Source organism: Salmo salar, chromosome 11, assembly GCF_965601325.2.
Source record: "Salmo salar chromosome 11, fSalSal1, whole genome shotgun sequence".
Taxonomy (NCBI): domain Eukaryota; kingdom Metazoa; phylum Chordata; class Actinopteri; order Salmoniformes; family Salmonidae; genus Salmo; species Salmo salar.
The window spans coordinates 87563402-87582299 of record NC_138301.1 but is presented as its reverse complement, the minus strand read 5'-3'; the positions used below and the strand labels follow the sequence as shown (position 1 = coordinate 87582299).

The 18898-nt window shown below is 44.4% G+C and overlaps 1 protein-coding gene across 6 annotated transcripts in view; it reads right to left on the bottom strand.

Moving 5' to 3' along the window:
• Positions 1 to 18898, bottom strand: part of lhfpl2a (LHFPL tetraspan subfamily member 2a) — a 67271-nt gene that overhangs the window by 33261 nt on the left and 15112 nt on the right. For all 6 annotated transcript variants that reach the window (XM_082958127.1, XM_014128258.3, XM_045689907.2 and 3 more), the window contains one exon: positions 13371 to 13447. The gene's annotated coding sequence lies outside the window, so the exon portion shown is untranslated. The remainder of the gene's footprint in view (positions 1 to 13370; positions 13448 to 18898) is intronic.

Genomic DNA, 18898 nt, shown 5'->3' with positions numbered 1-18898 from the left:
TTTGTATATATTCATATCATACAGCAGATGCCTGGGCCCGTATGCAGGCAATGCCCTGATACATTTCGCGCTCAAATCTCCAACAGCTAAACCGCGAGGTGGACAATTGTTGCTGTAAGAAAGTAAAAATCGATAGAATTTTGAATATGCTACACATTGAAACACAACAAATCGTTTTTTTTGTCATTTGTTATTTGGCACTTTTTAAAGACACGTAAGTGTGGATCATTTGGCCAATATCGCTTGAGCCCAGTTGGAGGTTTCTTTCTCTCTCGGATCTGAACGGGTCTGTTTTCCACGGTCCTTTTTGGGAACGGGTCTGACTGTCATCGGGTCCATTCGGAACGGGTCTCTATTTATAAATAAGTCATTTATGCATATTGCGGGTCGGGTGCTAAACCCATGGATCGATTTCGGAACGGGTTCAACTTTTTGGACCCGTGAAGACCTCTAGTCCACATGGCGACCATACCTCAGCCCAGAATCTGGGTTCAAACAACAAACTCTGCAGCTAGCCGCACAGGGCCTCCTTCTGGGGTGTGTGTCCTGTCTGCTCCTTCTCTCACACACACATGCGCAGACTGCTAGCCAGGCTGCTGCCGCTAATAAGCAATATATGGCCATATATGGCCTTTGACACTCCCAGCCCTGTGACATCACCTAATGACCTCCAGTAACATAACTCGGACGGACAGACGGACGGACGGACGGAATGACAGACGGACCGACAGGTGGCCGGACTGAAGGATGGACTGACTAAGTTGTGTGCTGGTGTTCGGCGAGCCCCTTTTCAGCCAGCCTGATGTTCCAACGGGTGGATATCAGAGCAAAAGCTTTTCCTATTGGCCAGTTTTAGAGGCGCATCCTTCATGAGGATGATGTCAGGCCAGCGGTTCTTCTAATCCACCTAAAACATTTAAACCGATCGCATGAAAAAACAGATCCATGTGGTTCTTTGTGAAAGGAGTGGAGAAGGGTTAGAGAAACCATGCATGGATCCACTTGAGAGAGCAGAGCTGCAGAACACTTCCCAACGTCTGCTACTATAATCCATCTGCTTTCATCTTCAGCCCAATATCAAGACTGCTCTGTGACCCTGGGTGTGTGTGTTAGAGAGAGGTTAATGGTCTGTTTAAGGCCATACAGTGTGGTCTCAGTCTATAGTACCACACCAATGCTGATCTGGTTTTAATGCTGTCCTTGCTGCCATTAAAATGCCCATCAAATGTTGCTGTACCGACAACCCTTATAGCTTTGTGTAGCTGCCACTTGTGTAATTTGCTTGGGGTGAGCTGAGCCTGACACTGACAGACAGCCAGACACACACACACACACGTCTGACACGGTGTATCATTTTACCGATGGAGTGTGTATGGCCGGGCCACTCGGTGCTCTCAGGGTGATTCCTCTTGGCAGATTGTGGGTCTCCGACACTGAGCAGGCCTTCACATCAAAGACTGGAAGGATCAGAGGAGACTGCACACACACACACACACACACACACACACACACACTGCACTGCATCCCCTCTGCGCTAGCATGGAGCTCAGAGCACAGACTCACTGTACACGCGCACCCACACACACACACACACACACACACTAAGCCACAGACGGTGGGTCGTTTGTCTTCCTTGACACAGATCAATCAACAGCATACCATAGATCTAAACAGAGTAGGAGAGAGGGATGAGCTCTTAAAGAAGAGAAAGAAAAAAAGAGAAAACAGGTTTGTTGACAACAGACTGACCAGATCAATTTAGTTTCCTGACTTTGCTCCCTGGAATCAAGGTGCAGATAAAAAAACAGCTATTGTGACAGCAATATAGTGAATGACTATCAGACTATTGGGATGAAGGAGAAGATGAGGAGAGACCCCATATATACTATTGAGATGGAATGCACTTGAGTCCATTTTGTCTTGACTTAGGAGCCAGATCTCCGGACGCGCTTCACATAATATGACTCCAAGCAGGTAATACACGTACATGTGTGTTTTAGATCAGTGTGTGTGTGTATACGCGTTCTAAATCACCCCAGCCTCCAGCCAGCGTAGAAGAGGTTATCCAGAGTCCCCTCATAAAATCCCAGTGGAAACTGATGGACAGACAAATGGAAAGAAGATGGAAAGACACCTCACTGAGATTCCTGATGAGTCTATAGAGTTTCCAGTCTGGGAAAAATCCTACTAACGACAGGCCACTCTGCTCAGAGACTATTCCTGTTACACTGTCACAACACTGTGGTCCGGACCAGTTGTGATCTCTCCAACACTTATAGAGGCAGCCTATACAGTACAGTACAGCAGTGGTTCTCAAACCTCTCCCCTTCCATGTTTTTGATCTATTCCAGAGCCAGCATCTGATTCAACTAATCATCAAGCCTTTTGTCGCATTCATAACCATGTGGCAAGGTGGTAAGAAAAATCCAGTTGAACGGCCCCTCCAACTGGTAATTACTACTGGGAAAGTCGTCTATCATCCCTGAGCTCTAACTTCTCCCACATTGTAACCTCTGACATCATCTACTAAGGAAATTGTCTTATTTTTGGCAGTTAAATGTACCAACAAAACATTATTTATAAAAAGCAATCAATCAATTTGGTTTTTGAATACTATAATTTGTTAACAAGCATGATTTTGTTTATGGTTGAAGCAGCTTGTGGCCATTATTTATGACATCACAACTGGTAATTTCCACCATTCCACGTTCCCTCCTAGTTCAGGGCTACGACTAAACTGTGAATCATCCCGAGGTCCCCAAGGAAAGGTTACCGCAGGCCATTCCACGCCTGCATATCTGAGTCTACATACAGATGGTAAAGATACGTAATATGGTAAAGACACACACACACACACACACACACACACACACACACACACACACACACACACACACACACACACACACACACACACACACACACACACACACACACACACACACACACACAGCCATAAAGCTTACCTGACTGACCACCTTACTACTAGACATTCCTGCTTTACATAACGACAGCGTTGAAAAGCCACTGGAATGTCAAAACCTCCCCTGAAAAATAAACCATCCATCTGTCCATCAGTCCATCCATTTGGCACCTCTTAGGTCTCTTGTCTTCATTCCTGCGTGTAATGAAATGCTATTGTACTGACAAGACAAGCTGAAGCACTATCAACTTCAGCAGGCAGCAACTCCATTAGCACCTATGTCAGCTAGCCTCTAGGCTGAGTGAGGGGTCGTTCCACCTCAAAAAGCACAAGAAAGAGGATTTCGACATCCACCACCACAGATTGTTCTGAAATTGTTTCTGTAGTTAGAAACAGATGAGATTATTATTCCTCCAACATTATTTGTTGAAATGTAATTTGATCTCTGAGAAATTAAGCTAATTGATTGCATCCAAATTGTCAATTTTAATTCATATAATATTCAATATATAGTACCTACCATCCGATTTTGACCAAACTTTTTTCTAACAATGAGTTAGAGATGAAGAATCCAATGGTCAAAGGAATGGTCAGAAGCCACCCACAACCCACACAATTCCCACCCCAACTGGCAAGTAGTATGGAGCTGCGGCTTTGAGTATTGTTTCTCTATAATGTATTTCCAGTGAATTTGGTGATGTTTTTCCCCCTATTCAGAGGAATTAGTCATTGAAGTTAATATCTCATCCTACATCCTGATATTACCAGCTTCTGACCACTAGATGGTGCTGTTTTGGGTGTTTTATTGACCATTTATTTGGATTTCTTATGCCTTACTCATTGTTGGAAAAAAGATTTGTCCAAATCAGATGTTAGGTACTATATTTACTGAATATTATATGAATCCTATAAATTAAAATGCCCAATATGGATGATCAAATTATATTCCAACAAAATAATGTTGCAAGAATGCTAATCTTATCTGTTTCTAACTACAGAAACGATTACAGGACTATCTGAGATGGTGGGTGTCATGGCTTGCTGAAATGACATGGAATGACCCTGTAGTGAATGTCTAGTACTGCTATTAGCAGATATCGTGGCTGTATACTGTATCTTTTCATGTACTAGGGACTGAGGAGGTGTAAACACAGTGCTGTGTTGAAGGTGAGGGAGTCTCAGCTGTTTTGGAGTGTGGGAAAAAGACAAAAGAGAAGGAGGAAAGGGAAGGACATGTTGTTTTCTCAGCTGAGGGGCAGTGGTTGGATCCACCTGTCACAGAGGTCTCAATACCTTTCCTTATCTCTTCTCTTCCTCCACTCTCTTTCCTTCCTCATGTGTATATATGTATATGTGTTTGAATTTTGTGACGGTGGGGGTATTGGGCCTCAATACTCAAGCCTATTACAGAAAGAGACTTGGAGGGGGGGGGGGGGGGGTCCGGGTGTGTGTGCGTCTTCTTCTTCTCACATTGATATGGCCCTATAAAACTTGCGATGCGGAGAACACGGACGCAATCACAGAATCCAGACATTCAAAAATGTATTGATCTTAGTAAGGATTCAAGTAAATGTATTGAAAAGGAATTAATTTGCCTAAGTTTATCATAATATATGAACAGAATGCATGAGTGATTCGTATTTCCTGCAACTTTCTGAAGAGCAATGAGAATTCCCCGTCTGTGTATGTGCAGTGCGCACATCGACCACTTTGTGTAGCCGTAAGCATGATGCTAATTAAAAGTCTTCTGGTAGATGGAAAGGCTTTCCCAAAAACCTTAATTAAATGTTAACTACGTGCATTCGGAAAGTATTCAGACCCCTTGACTTTTTCCACATTTTGTTACATTACAGCCTTATTCTAAAATGTACGGTTTTTGTTTTGCAAACTCTACCATCACATGAACACTGCTAAACAGTCTCTGCTAGGTGGGCACTGGTATTAAAGGGTAACTACACCCAAAAATTGCAATTCTTTTTTCCCCCCAGACCTCAAAAGTGGTCTCCTAATGTGGTTTAAGCATTATTGTGGACTTACAACATCCAATTTAGTGGGGGTTTTTATTTTAAAAAGTGTTATTTTGAGAGCGAAAACCTAAAGAAACAGGGGGAAACGGAAACTTGGAGAAAAAAAACCTGGAGAAAATGAAATTGGAAAAAAACTACATGGAATCATGCAAAAAATAAAGCAGATTTTATACGGCCCTAAATTGACTGGCCTGTGGAGCCCAGCGCCTCTGAGGTTAAGAGGATGATGGAAAAAAATGACCATCTGACATATCAGAGTCTGCCGTTGTCTTAGTGGGTGGCCAACCAGCAACGCCCCCAGAGAGAGACAGACCGCCAGGCCACACCAGGGGGAGTGGAGTAGGGTTGTTTTGGACAGTCATCTTGTGGAAAGATCTCTGTCTGCTGTTTTGAAACAGGACGTTTTTCCCCAGTTCCTCTGTTTGCGATCTCTGAGCAGTTAGACTACACTGCTGTGATGTCATGCCTCCTTGGAGATGTTTGAAAGACACACACACACACACACACACACACACACACACACACACACACACACACACACACACACACACACACACACACACACAAATACACACACACCAAAAAATTAAAGCAACCAAACAAACCCAGATAATATGCTCAGCAGAATACAGCAGCTCTCACAAAGACTAGGAGAAATCAGAAAACTATTCAACAACATAACAGACTGACAAGAAAAAGACTGCTTTTTCAGTAAGGTCTTAAAACCCCACTTCCTACTGACCAACAGGCTCTCTAGGCCTTAACACTGGTCCCATTATACTTAACCATTTCCAGCCCTCCTTAACCCTTCACATGACCCCAGAATGAAAAGGGGGAGAGGAAAGTCCTTTACACTCCCAATCCTCAGCCAAACCCTCTGTGAATGCTTCTGTTTTCCCAACAGGGAGTCAGTAATGTTCCGGAGGGGTTGTGTCCTGACTAGGGGGTGACAGCAGTTTGATTTCAAACTAACTGACCTGAGGGTAACTAAAGAACCTCCCACTGAGCTCCCCAGTACAGAACACTATAGACCTGCTGCTAGCTGGAAATCTGTCTTAATGCTTTAGATCAACGGCCCTCAGGGCAGACCAGGGACTGTGTGTGTGTGTGTGTGTGTGTGTGTGTGTGTGTGTGTGTGTGTGTGTGTGTGTGTGTGTGTGTGTGTGTGTGTTATATAGGCCCTCTCAGGAAAACCTGATACTATGCTCCAATCAACAACAGTAAGCACTCCCTGGTCCACAGAGGTGTGGGAGAGTTGTACACTGGCTCAGAATCTCAGCCTTCCTATAATAATAAGAACATCAAGTGATATTGCGTCTGATACCTGCTCGCAGCTAAACAAAATAAAGGTCCAATGCAGATGGGTTTTTTTCTTCTAAAAAAATACAATTTCTGGGTCATAATTAAGTACCTTACTGAGATTGTTTTCAATTAAAATGGTTCAAATTGAAACAAAAATTGCTTGTTAGCAAAGAGCAATTTCTCAAGCAAGAATTTTGCTAGGACTGTCTGTGAGTGGTCTGAGTGGGGAGGGGAAAACTGAAAACTAGCTGTTGTTGGCAGAGAGGTTTGGAACTCCATTTCCTATTGGTCTATTAACTAATTTACCGTCACTAGGCAGGCCAAAATTCCATGCCACCAAAACAGGCTGACATTTCAGGCGGTCTTTTCAAACAGCTCTTACACTAAAAGGGCATTATCATCATTTTCACAATTTCACAATATTATTCCAACTTCATAGTGTGGAAATATAAAACACAGAAGAAACACGTTTTTGACTGCACTGGGCCTTTACGAGAGTGTGTGGGGGTGGAGATGGTGAAAGATGAGGAGAGAGGTAGAAAGGGAATAGGAAACTGAGGAAGAAAGACAAGGTGAGAAAGTGAGAGATGTGGACGTGTGTAGGTATTGTCTGGCTGGTTTCGGGGGTAAATTAGATGTGACATGGCTTTCAACTGGAGACAAAGGGAACGGTGTTACAGACAGTCACGCTCCAGGGAGAATACCTCTACTGCTCTCACTCTACTGTCTGACACACACACACACACACACATACCCCCACAGACACACACACAAGCAATTTGATGTCATCGCTAAAAATCTCACAGATAATAACTAAAACTAAAAAGATAACAACCTTTTGAACCTGAGCGATAACATTCCTCAGATCTACAGGCTGTGTGCTTAATCCTGTACACAGAGAAACAGGAAGTGAGCACCAAGACAGGTTCCAGATAACAGGAACTGAACCCCTGACACCCTCAGAAACCCCCTTATCCTATCCTCTCTATTCACTCTGCCCAGGCCGGTGACAATCAGCAGTGATTATTGTGTATATTGTTTCAGGGGCTTTCCTCGTTGAGATGACCTTCCCAGATGGTCTCAGCCAACCAGGCAGGCCAGAGCAGAGCAGTATCACTCACACCATTGTTTTCCCAACATATTGGAAAAACGTTGTCTTCCTCATTCCTGCCGGTTCCACATAATAAACAGACTGGACTGATCTTCTGTGTCAGGGGGGGAGATAATGAATACAGCCCGTGAACTTGGTGAGAGGATGAAGGGGGTTAGGAGGATGTCAGTGTTTCTCCTATATGCATTTAGCAGAGGCGCACTGCAAAACTGTGGACACCTGCTTGTCAAACATCTCATTCCAAAATCATGGGCATTAATATGGAGCTGGTCCCCCCCTTTGCTGCTATAACAGCCTCCACTCTCTGGGAAGACTTTTCACTAGATGTTGGAACATTGCTGCGGGGACTTCCATTCAGCCACAAGAGCAATAGTGAGGTCGGGCACTGATGTTGGGCGATTAGGCCTGGCTTGCAGTTGGCATTCCAATTCATCCCAAAGGTGTTCGATTGGGTTAAGGTCAGGGATCTGTGCAGGCCAGTCAAGTTCTTCCACACCGATCTCCCCAATTTCGTGATATCCAATTGGTAGTTACAGTCTTGTCCCATCGCTGCAACTCCTGTACTGACTCGGGAGAGGCGAATGTCAAGTGCCATGTGTCCTCCAAAATCACGACCCTGCCAAGCCACACTGCTTCTTGACACACTGCTCGCTTAACCCGGAAGCCAGCCGCACCAATGTGTCGGAGGAAACACAGTACAACTGGCGACTGAAGTCAGCTTGCAGGCGCCCGGCCACAAGGAGTCGCTAGAGTGAGATGGGACAAGGACATCCCGGGCCGGCCAAACCCTCCCCTAACCCGGACGACGCTGGGCCAATTGTGCGCCGCCTCATGGGTCTCCCGGTCACAGTCTGTAGTGATGCCTCAAGCACTGCGATGCAGTGCCTTAGACCACTGCCCCACTCAGGAGGCCTTCGACAAACCCTTTCTGTATGGACGCCGCTTTGTGCATAGGGGCATTGTTATACTGAAACAGGAAAGGGCCTTCCCCAAACTGCTGCCATGAAGTTAGAATTGTCTAGAATGCCATTGTATGCTGTAGTGTTAAGATTTCCTTTCACTGGAACCAAGGGGCCTAGCACAAACCATGAAAAACAGCCCCAGACCATTTTTCCTACAGTTCGGGCAGGTAGTGTTCTCCTGGCATCCCCCAAACCCAGATTCATCCATTGGACTGCCAGATGGTGAAGTGTGATTCATCACTCCAGAGAACGTGTTTCCACTGCTCCAGAGTCCAATGGCAGCGAGCTTTACACCACTCCAGCCGACGCTTGGCATTGTGCATGGTGATCTTAGGCTTGTGTGCGGCTGCTCAGCCATGGAAACCCATTTTGAAAAGCTCCCGACCAACAGTTCTTGTGCTGACGTTGCTTCAAGAGGCAGTTTGGAACTCGGTAGTGAGTGTTGCATCCGAGGACAGACCATTTTTCCGAGCTATGTGCTTCAGCACTCAGTGGTTCCGTTTTGTGAGCTTGTGTGGCCAACTACTTCGCAGCTGAGCCGTTGTTGCTCCTAGACGTTTCCACTTCACAATAACAGCACTTACTGTACAGTTGAACGGGGCAGCTCTAGCAGGGCAGAAATGTGATGAACTGATTTGTTGGAAATCAAATCAAATTTTATTGGTCACATACACATGGTTAGCAGATGTTAATGCGAGGGTAGCAAAATGCTTGTGCTTCTAGTTCTAACCGTGCAGTAATATCTAACAAGTAATCTATCAATTTCACAACAACTACCTTATACACTCAAGTGTAAAGGAATAAATAAGAATATGTACATATAAATATATGGATAAGTGATGGCCGTGCGGCATAGGCAAGATGTAGTAGATGGTATAGAGTACAGTATATACATATGAGATGAGTAATGTAGGGTATGTAAACATTATATAAAGTGTCACTGTTTAAAGTGACTAGTGACTAATTTTTAATTATTAAAGTGGCTAAAACTTTCCACCTTCTCCACTACTGTCCCGTCAATGTGGATAGGGGGGTGCTCCCTCTGCTGTTTCCTGAAGTCCACGATCATCTCTTTTGTTTGGTTGACGTTGAGTGTGAGGTTATTTTCCTGACACCACACTCCGAGGGCCCTCACCTCCTCTCTGTAGGCTGTCTCGTCGTTGTTGGTAATCAAGCATACCACTGTAGTGTCGTCTTCAAACTTGATAATTGAGTTGGAGGTGTGCATGGCCACGCAGTCATGGGTGAACAGGGAGTACAGGAGAGGGCTGAAAACGAACCCTTGTGGGTCCCCAGTGTTGAGGATCAGCGTGGTGGAGATGTTGTTTCCTACCCTCACCACCTGGGGGCGGCCCGTCAGGAAGTCCAGGACCCAGTTGCACAGGGCGGGGTCTCGAGCTTAATGACGAGTTTGGAGGGTGCTGAGCTGTAATCGATGAAATGCTGAGCTGTAATCGATGAGCAGCATTCTTACATAGGTATTCCTCTTGTCCAGATGGGTTAGGGCAGTGTGCAGTGTGCTTGCAATTGCGTCGTCTGTGTACCTATTGGGGAGGTAAGCAAATTGGAGTGGGTCTAGGGTGTCAGGTAGGGTGGAGGTGATATGAACCTTGACTAGTCTCTCAAAGCACTTCATGATGACGGAAGTGAGTGCTACGGGGCGATAGTCGTTTAGCTCAGTTACCTTAGCTTTCTTGGGAACAGGAACAATGGTGGCCCTCTTGAAGCATGTGGGCACAGCAGACTGGGATAGGGATTGATTGAATATGTCCGTAAACACACCAGCCAGCTGGTCTGCGCATACTCTGAGGACGCGGCTAGAGATGCCGTCTGGGCCGGCAGCCTTGCGAGGGTTAACACGTTTAAATGTTTTGCTCACGTTGGTCGCGGTGAAGGAGAGCCTGCAGGTTTTGGTAGCGGGCCATGTCGGTGGACCTGTATTGTTCTCAAAGCGAGCAAATAAGTTGCTTAATTTGTCTGGGAGCAAGACATCGTGGTCCGCGATGGGGCTGGTTTTCTTTTTGTAGTCCGTGACTAACTGTGGACCCTGCCACATACGTCTCGTGTCTAAGCCATTGAATTGCGACTCTACTTTGTCTCTATAGTGACGCTTAGCTTGTTTGATTGCCTTGCGGAGGGAATAGCTGCACTGTTTGTATTCGGTCATGAATCCGGTCGCCACGCCATGATTAAAAGCAATGATTCGCGCTTTCAGTTTTGTGCAAATGCTGCCATCAATCCACGGTCTCTCGTTGGGGAAGGTTTTAATAGTCATCGTGGGTACAACATCACCAATGCACTTGCTAATTAACTCGCTCACATCAATGTTGTTGTCTGAGGCTATGCGGAACATATCCCAGTCCACGTGATCGAAGCAATCTTGAAGCGTGGAATCCGATTGGTCGGACCAGCATTGAACAGACCTGAGCACAGGTGTTTCCTGTTTTAGTTTCTGTCTATAGGCTGGGAGCAACAAAATGGAGTTATGGTCAGATTTGCCAAATTTAGGGCGAGGGAGGGCTTTGTATGCGTCGCGGAAGTTAGAGTAGCAATGATGCAGAATGCTGCCAGCCCGGATCGCGCATTCGAAGTGCTGATAAAATTTATGGAGCTACGTTTTCAGATTAGCTTTGTTAAAATCCCCAGCTACAATAAATGCAGCCTTAGGATATATGGTTTCCAGTTTACATAGAGTCCAATGAAGTTCTTTCAGGGCCGTCGAGGTGTCTGCTTGGGGGAGGATATACACGGCTGTGATTATAATCGAAGAGAATTCTCTTGGTAGATAATGTGGTCGGCATTTGATTGTAAGGAATTCTAGGTCAGGTGAACAAAAGGACTTGAGTTCCTGTATGTTGTTATGATCACACCACGACTCGTTAATCATAAGGCATACACCCCCGCCCTTCTTCTTACCAGAGAGATGTTTGTTTCTGTTGGTGCAATGCGTGAAGAAGCCGTGTGGCTGTACCGACTCTGATAACATATCCAGAGTGAGCCATTTTTCCGTGAAACAGAGAATGTTACAATCGCTGACGTCTCTCTGGAAGGCAACCCTATACTCGGGAGCGGTGAGCGATGTGCCCGTCTATGGAGCCTGACCAGAAGCCCGTCTGCCCCTTCTGCGGCGCCGCTGTTTTGGGTCGCCTACTGGGATCCGATCCATTGTCCTGGGTGGTGGTCCAAACAGAGGTTCCGCTTCGGGAAAGTCGTATTCCTGGTCGTAATGTTGTTAAGTTGACGTTGCTCTTATATCCAATAGTTCTTACCGGCTGTATGTAATAAGACATAAGATTTCCTGAGGTAACAATGTAAGAAATAATATATAAAAAAACTAAATACTGCATAGTTTCCTAAGAACGCAAAGCGAGGCGACCATCTCTGTCGGCGCTAGTGTTATCCTAGGATGGTACCACATTGAAAGTCACTGAGCTCTTCAGTAAGGCCATTCTACTGCCAATGTTTATCTATGGAGTTTGCATGGCTGTGTGTTCGATTTTATACACCTGTCAGCAACGGGTGTGGCTGAAATAGCCGAATCCACTAATTTCAAGGGGTGTCCACATACTTTTGTGTATATAGTGTATGTAGAAAAGATAATGGAGCAATATATTTCATAAGATCATCTATGAGAACGTACAATCACCAAAAGAAAAACTAGACAGTCAGGGAGAATCTGAAATTCCAAAAATGTCATGGCATGGGGTCCCCACTGATTTTATTATAATGTTTGAATCACTCAGATAACATAAGAAAAAGGCATAAGCCATGGCAAAATGTGTATAATTGCAAGAAATTAGCTTTAAAACTGAAAATGATCTCAACCCCATGGAAAAATGTGTGGAATTGCAGGAAATTCGTTTCGAAACTAAACATTTTCTCTCAGCCCCATGGCAAATGTGTAGAATTGCAGTAAACTAGCTTTAAAAGGGTAAAATGTTCGCTTTGCCCCATAGTAAAATGTGTAGAATTGCAGGAAAGTTGCTTTAAAACAGCAACATTTTGTCTCAGCGGTAAAACCCCGCCATTGGCCAAGCCCACTGACTTTGCCACCGATGCTGAAACAAATCCTAGGGGAAACACTGGATGTTGCTGGGGTTTGGAGGTGTCATTGTCTTTGGGTTTATGGGGGTTATAGTGGTTCAACCAGCTATCACTACAGTATACTGTAATTCACTAAAGCACAGAGAACTAAAGTATTAGTACTGTAAACATACTACACCTAGGGCTGGAGTGCATTAGTGAATTAGAACTGGGGTTATGATCCCCCTAGCATATGTAACATTCACATGAAGATGATTCTTGTCTGAGACCTGAAGACCCCAAGTTAATGCCTATAGGTTTTAGCTCAGAGGGCCTAACACAGTCCTGTGGCACTCAGACAACCTGGGTTCAAATCAGCTGACACATGCTTACAGTTGAACAACAGGACCTTGGGGACAAGGCTGTCGTTCCATCAGGTTAGGACAGGTGCCAGGAACCCAATACAATAGCAACAAAGACAGGAAACCATGGCTCTGTTTGTTTGAGTGGACAAGGTTAGCGATGCAGTTGGGTAATATTATTATTATTATAATGATGATGCAACAGGTATTATTAGTTCTCCTAATCTGATTTGTTAAAAATACAATGGGAAAAGCAGCACGTGGCAGGTTATGCAAGTTATGCATGTTAAAGGGACAGTTCTGGATTTTGGCAATGAGCTCTTTATCTACTTCCCCAGAGTCAGATGAACTCATGGATACCATTTTTATGTCTCTGCGTCCAGTATGCAGGAAGTTAGCGGTAGTCATTGCGCTAACGCCTCATTAGCAACTTCCTTCGAACCGAACAGATACATAAAAATGGTATCCATGAGTTCATCTGACTCTGGGGAAGTAGATAAAGGGCTTAATTGTCAAAATCCCAAACTATCCCTTTACGTCTCAGAATTATGTTCTCCATGAGGTCAATACATCTATCCTGGAATCAGAATCGGACTCAGAATGATGTCAGATCTACTGTTTCGTATATTTCAGACCACGCCGTGTACAGAATGTACTAACCTTTTGTGTGGAGTCTTGAGGACGAGTCAGAGACAGGTTCACTTCAGACCTGGTTATGCAAGTCTTCTCTTCAGAACCTGTAGAGGCAGCAGAGATGATGCATTACAGAGTGACACACACGCTCTCGCGCTTGTGCACATGCCAACTGCTTATATTATGAAACCACAGCATCTCTAGAGAGACCACTGGTTAACCAGTCAGGAGCTCTGTCAGTTTCGGCTCCCTGACAAAATGAGATGCTATTTTATTTTCCACTCAACCTGAGGAGTCTGAGGAGGTGGTTTAGAGAGAGAGCCATGACACCTGGAGAGATAGGGAAACTGTTCAACAGAGCGTACCCTTTAATAAAAGAGTCTGCATCCCTCATCCAAAGCTGCAGCAAGATTGCATAATATAGGTTATGCTAGAAACATTAGCATAACGTTAAGCAAGGGAAGTTCCATTTCAACATATACTTGGGACGGCAAGTAGCCTAGTGGTTAGAGTGTTGGACTAGAATCCGCAAGATCGAATCCCCGAGCTGACAAGGTAAAAATCTGTCGTTCTGCCCCTGAACAAGGCAGTCATTGAAAATAAGAATTTGTTCTTTAACTGACTTGCCTAGTTAAATAACGGTTTTAAAAAAATATCATTTTGGTTGAAGGATCTACAATCACGCCTGACAAGACCAATGAAAACCGCGCTTTGCTGGAAGCCCCGCCTTCCACAGGTGATAAGTGTGGGGCTCGGATTCATTCCTTCAATTATTCCTCTCTTCACCTGGGTGTGAACAGGAACGATTCACGCCACTAAAACAAACAATTGGAACACGAGACTGTCTTACATTAGTCACCCCTTGGACGACGTGTGCCGAAGCCTGTATGGTTCTCATACGTTTCCTAATTGACACATTTTGATTTGCAATTCTTTTCAAATAATACAAAACATACACATACAAAAGACAGCATACAGAAAGAAGCACACAAACATCAATGACATCACAACTGCCCCCCTATCTCCCTTGCCTGCACTACTCTTTTTCAAGATAATTGAGCCCCGTAACAGGCGGTATATTTTAGCAATTACATTTACTTTTGATACTTAAGTATATTTAAAACCAAATACTTTTAGACTTTTACTCAAGTAGTATTTTACTGGGTGACATTCACTTTTACTTGAGTCATTTTCTATTAAAGTATCTTTACTTTTACTCAAGTATGACAATTTGTGTGAGAATCATTGGAGTCAACATGGGCCAGCATCTATGTGGAATGCTTTCGACACCTTGTAGAGTCCATGCCCTGATGAATTGAGGCTGTTCTGAGGGCAAAAGGAGAGGGTGTAACTCAACATAAGGAAGGTGTTCTTAATGTTTTGTACACAACCATCTTCACAAAGACAGTGCTTCTGTTTGCTGTTTTGGGGTTAGTGATGAAACAGGAGGACGAACAGCTGTATTAATAGCTTCCTGCACTCTGAATGTGAGTAGCCTACTATGAAGACATGTGTTTCAGAACACACCACCTTAATTGGAGAGAACGATCAACTCTGTTAACGGCTGGTTCAATAACCTCCGCCTGACATCCGATTCAAAAGAACACTTCTGTGTTCAGCCATCAGCTACAAAATGGCCAACTTAAAGTAGGAGCACTCTACTTAATGCCCAGTTCAATAATCAATATCCTGCCTTAAACGTATCGACGGCTACAGTATGTCATGATCTCAGCTTCCTGAGGAAAAAGGAACAATCCATAAACTACCGTTTTTTTCCCCCTATAGTTATTTTTTTTGACCAGCTCCTGATCGCAACGAGATAATGTTTGTTGTGTGGTAGGTCTGCTATTGTGATAGTGGGGCAGTAATGTTGTCTATGGGCTTTCTGAGAGGATAAGAGCCAGAGGAGAACTAGAAGTTCCCAGAAAGATGACTGGCATCCGACACTATGGGGGGGGGGGGGGGGGGGAGTGTTTGTTTGGGGGGGTCTGAGAGCCTTATTATCCGTTACTGAATCCAGCTGCTCTTGTGGTAACATCTGACCAACAACAGCTCTCAGCCAATCAGGTGAGTGAACAGCCTAATAGGTTTATCAGTGGGATATCTCCCACCCCTTTGGGTTATCAAGGTTATCAATAGATTGCCCTCGGAGAGCACTCAGGACTTCTTAAAACACTTGACACCTGCCTTGGCCCTGGGCCACTAGAACACAGACGACCATTGTCAGTTTGAAAGGAAAGTGCAATTCACCCCTTCAACTCAGATTTACTGAAGCAAAGTGGGGGCATCAGTCCTTCACCAACCCTACTGGCACCGCCTCCACCCAGAGTACCGTATGCCAAGTAGAGTGAGACATCATGTTCTTATCATCATACCGTAATGTTTTATGTCCAGTCAGCTGGGCTGATACAGTTACGCCCATTAGCAACTCAGGGTGTACACATACACTTCACACGTCCCCTCTGAAGGCTTTCTAGGTTTCCATTGTGTGTGTGTCTGAGTGTGTGTTCGTGTGCGTGCATGTGCCATTTGACATCGTTGCTCAGCTGAACCCGAACAGTGTAGATTCGAGGTTCTTTCAGAGTATTTTCCAATAACAGAGCTGAACACTCAGGTTACAGTAAATGACCCTGGCCTAGGGGCTTTTCTCCACTATTACAACCCAGTTACCCAGTCACACAGTTACTACACCTCAGTCAAATCGTACACTGTTTCTCTCCTGATAGTGGTGCATAGAAATGTGTGGCTGCGTAACATAGTATAGGGAATAAGATGTCATTTGAGATTTCCTATATAATATGTTCACCAACACCACCACAATGGGGTCTCTCTTACGGCCGTTAGGGGGTTCGGGGAAGAGGTGGGCTGTTTGGGGAAGTGAAGTGATGGAGTGGGGGAGGAGGGGGCTACTGGGGAACTCTCTCTGGTCCTAAACGTTTCTCAAGCTGTGACTGAATCGCTGAATGACAGAAGCGATGGTCAGTATTGCTCTACTCTCTTTCTCTTTCTCTCTCTCACACACACACACCTCACTTGGCTATATGTGTGTTTGAAAGACCAAGGGGTGAGAGAGAAAGCGAAAGGAGGCGGTAGGGATCAAAATGTAGAGAAAAGGCGGAGAGTCAAAGAGAAAAATTTCACAGGAACAGAACGCTTCCTCGGAAGATTCTTTCTGTATCCTATCTCCATCTGCTACACACTGGCACTCCTCTGCTCACTCTCACTGCTTTCCTGTGCATCAGATGAACGCTTACAGTGAACTGAACTGGGAAAAAAACTGTGTTACCCAACGTTTTTCATAGCACCTTGAGAGAGCTCTGTATCTGAGTTCATAGATACACGGTACATATTGTCAGTGTAAGTAGTGTTAAAAGTTCCACTAAATCTACAGGACATCACAGCTGCTGGGGACTATTTACACAACACCAAACACCATAGTTGGTCGTCTTGACCAACAGTCACCCTTTATGTACAGTTTGCGTCCATGTTTAAGTCTTGGACACACTGGCAATATCCATGGTAATTCAATGACTGTTTATTCCAGGTATGTGCTATACATTCATTGCACTGAAGACATACATACACTGTGAAGAATGTTTACACATGACACCATTAGGGTTGTGTAAAATGTGTTGCTATCGCTAATTGCGATACGTATGAAATGGGCTTTAAATAAAGTTTGATTTGAGTTGTTTATTCTGACTCCACTCTATAAGAAACGCCTGAAGACATTGCCAGCAGCATATCACCCTGCATCCCACTGCTGGCTTGCCTCTGAAGCTAAGCAGGGTCGGTCCTGGTCGATCTCTTGATGGGAGACCAGATGCTGTTGGCGGGCCACTAGGGGGCACTCTCTCTTCCAGTCTAACAAGATCCTAATCCCCCAGGGCAGTGAAGGGGACACTGCCCTGCACAGTGTGCTGTCTTTCGGGCTGAGACGATAAACGGTTGTCCTGACTCTCTGCGGTCACAAAACATCCCATGGCGCTTATCGCGAGAGTAGGGGTGTTAACCCCGGATACGACTGCATATCTCAGTATTTTGAAATACTGAGATGACAAACACAACCAATTATACTTCTGCAGAATAATAACCAAGCTATAAACTCTGTTCTGTTCCTACTCTGCTGGCCAGCTGTCTTACATTTAACACACATTACGTTGGGAGACCAGAGAGGAGACCAAGGCCTTTGAAAGCCTTGCCAGGAGCTCTTCAAAGAGACGAGAGGAGGAAAAGGAAAAACCTTTGGATTTGTGGTGCTGCTGAGCTTCCGTTTGGTGTCAGGGCTAGCTAGCTGCCTCAGAGAGAGAGAGAAAGAGAGAGTGAGAGAGAGAGAGAGAGAGAGCGACTGGGACTGAGGCAACATCGCTCTTAACTCAGGATGTGTGCTTTACATTTAGGCTGCTGTACAAAATAACATATACTGTTGCTACCTCGTATAGCTGGGCGATGTGGCCAAAATATCATATCACAATATTTTTCACATTTTTGACGGTATGATTTTGTTTTTTAATAATAAAATGTCTAAATATTCTTCACGAGTAAAGCATGATTCTAGGGTGGCAACAGGAATATGCTAAGTGTTTTAATGGGGCTTTCTCGCTTCTGATTGGTTTCTAATGTTCAATCAAACTTCAACATGAAAATAATTTTCTGCATTTTCATCAATTTCTGCATTTCCTTCACTAATTTGTTTTCATTTCCACACTGTAAAACATTTATTTTACTTACTTACATTTAAACACTATTCCTTTATTAATTATGCTCCTATAGAACCATGTATTTTCAATGGATTCAATGGCAGTTCTTACTTTAGTCACAAGGGGCATTGTTCTGATTTCTAAGGTGCTTTTTGGCACCTGCACTGTCACAAAGGTAAGATTCATGGCAAAAAAAGTACATGTCCACACCTTTTGCACCAGCATTGCCTCACAGGCACTATTCATGGCATAAAATGACATGTGCGCAGTGCAAACCCGAAGCTCTTGCTCGCAAATTAGCATGTCTCAACTGTTAGCAGTCTCTTACTGGCGGTAAGAACAGACGACGGCCATAATTCTTTGAGTTTCATCACTCAGATATTACATTTATAAAACATTTAACAAACCAAACATTGCAATACTGTTATGTAAGATAAAAATCCAAACTGGTCAGTGCATCAATACTGGTATATAGTAAAATGCGGTTTACTGCCCAGCCCTACTGCCCCAACTAAGGGGCATAGACTAAGGAACAAACTCGATGTGTGAGAGAAGTTCAACAGAAACTCATGTACAGATCCAAGCAAAACTCAATCCCTTTTAAATGACATCATGACTTCCACGAGCATTTAGTTGCCTCTGCAAAATCATCCTTGTTCGCCTGAATACACTCGCACCGTCACTTTCACCTCACTGCTGTGCAACTTGGGCCATTTAGACAGGACACCAGCTGTAATGTTGATATACAAGGTGCGCAAACCACCTTTAGGCAATATGCACGTTGTTGATTACAGACTTTGAGCAAAAGTAACGATTAGGCTAAACACAGACTCTAATTTCCTCTGTCTTTATGAT